We start from the raw sequence: 1,727 nt of genomic DNA on the forward strand, positions 1-1,727 counted from the left end.
CCTAGGCCGAAGAACTGGGGGATGGGCTTGGTGCTTGCAGGCAGATGGGATCTGTTTTTTATGACATTTAAACTGCCTCTCTTTGTCTCCCTGTGCCTTGAGGCCCCCAATTTGTCCTATATACATGCTGGTAATGCCTAATGTGGCAATGAGGACCCCCTTGGGATGGACTATGTTGGTTCCTGTGGACCTGCTAGCTCTCTGAGAGCATCTGCCCTTTGAATGGGTCTGCTCAAGCTCTGCAGTGGGTGGGGCCATCCCGGGGATGGGAGCCAGGAGCAGGCGTGTGGAAGCTCAAAATGCTTGTAACTCCTCAATAGTTTCATCCTTCAAAAAACCAAATTCATAAAATTGAAGCCTAATGTTTTATGTTTGCCCAACACCTGTCTGTCTACCAGTCGGGGGTCCCCCTTTGTGATACTGCCCCCTACCTTCTCCCGAGCCCGTGTACCTGTGCTGCCCGGTCAGGGAAGTACCGGAAGTCCTCTCCTGTTTGTTTTTTATTGCAATTATCTTGGTATATTTTCCCCCCATCCTTCGACTTTTAATCTGTTTTTGTTTATGTGTGTGAGATGTCTCTCTTGCAGACAGCATATTGAAGGATCTTGTTTCTTATCCATTCTGCCACCCTCTGTCTCTTAACTTAACTGGTGCATTTAATCCATTTACATTCAGTGTAATAATCCATAGATACGGGTTAATTACTGCCATTATGTTTTGGGTTTTTTTGGTGGTGTTGCTGCTTACTTTGTTCAGTGTGTCTTTCAACTGATTTTTGTATGTTGATCTTGTACCCTGCTACTTTGCTGAGTCTTCCTATTCATTTCAGTATTTTCCTTTGCTGAGTTTTTGGGGTTTTCTATGTATAGGATCATATCTTCTGCAAATAGAGAGAGCTTTATTTCCTCTTTGCCAATTTGGATGCCTTTAATTTCCCTATCTTGCCTTATAGCTCTGGGTACGACTTCCAAAACAATATTGAATAGGAGTGGTAACAAAGGGCAACCTTGTCTGGTACCTGTTTGCAGGGGGAAGTCTTTCAGTTTCTCTCCATTAAGAGTAATGTTAGCTGTTGATTTTATATATATGCTCTTAATTATGTTGAGGAATTTCCCTTCAATTCCTACTTTGTTGAGTGTTGTAATCAGGAATGGATGTTGGATTTTGTCAAATGCCTTTTCTGCATCAATCTATATGATCATGTGGTTCTTTTCCGTTTTCTTATTTATATGGTGGAGTACATTGATTATTTTCCTGATGTTGAACCATTGTTGCTACACTTGAGTCCATTGCTGCTGTCACTGTGCTAATCCATCTCATTAGGGGTCTTTCTATTTTTCTCTGACTCTCCACTCTATCAAGCATGATGTCCTTCTCCAGGGACTAGTTTCTCCTGACAATATATCTGAAGTATGAGAGAGTTTGTTTTACTTAGTGTAATTATCCTATAGATAATTACACTAAATGCCAATGTGATCAAATGCACCAGTCAAGAGACAGAGAGTAGCAGAAGGGATAAGAAAATATGCTGTCTATAAGAAACATACTTTATACTTAAAGACAAAAATAGATTAAAATTCAAAAGATTGAAAAAGATGTGTCAAACCAATGTCAATAAAAAAAAACAAGCAGAAAAAAAAAACTGAGAAGCAGGAGTGGCAATTTTTTTTTTTTTTTTTTACCTAGTTACTGTGTGTGCTTGTTTATTTGTTTGTGTGTACATTGTA

The sequence above is a fragment of the Chrysochloris asiatica genome, unplaced genomic scaffold (genome assembly GCF_000296735.1).
Source record: "Chrysochloris asiatica unplaced genomic scaffold, ChrAsi1.0 scaffold00404, whole genome shotgun sequence".
In the NCBI taxonomy this organism is placed as follows: Eukaryota; Metazoa; Chordata; class Mammalia; order Afrosoricida; family Chrysochloridae; genus Chrysochloris; species Chrysochloris asiatica.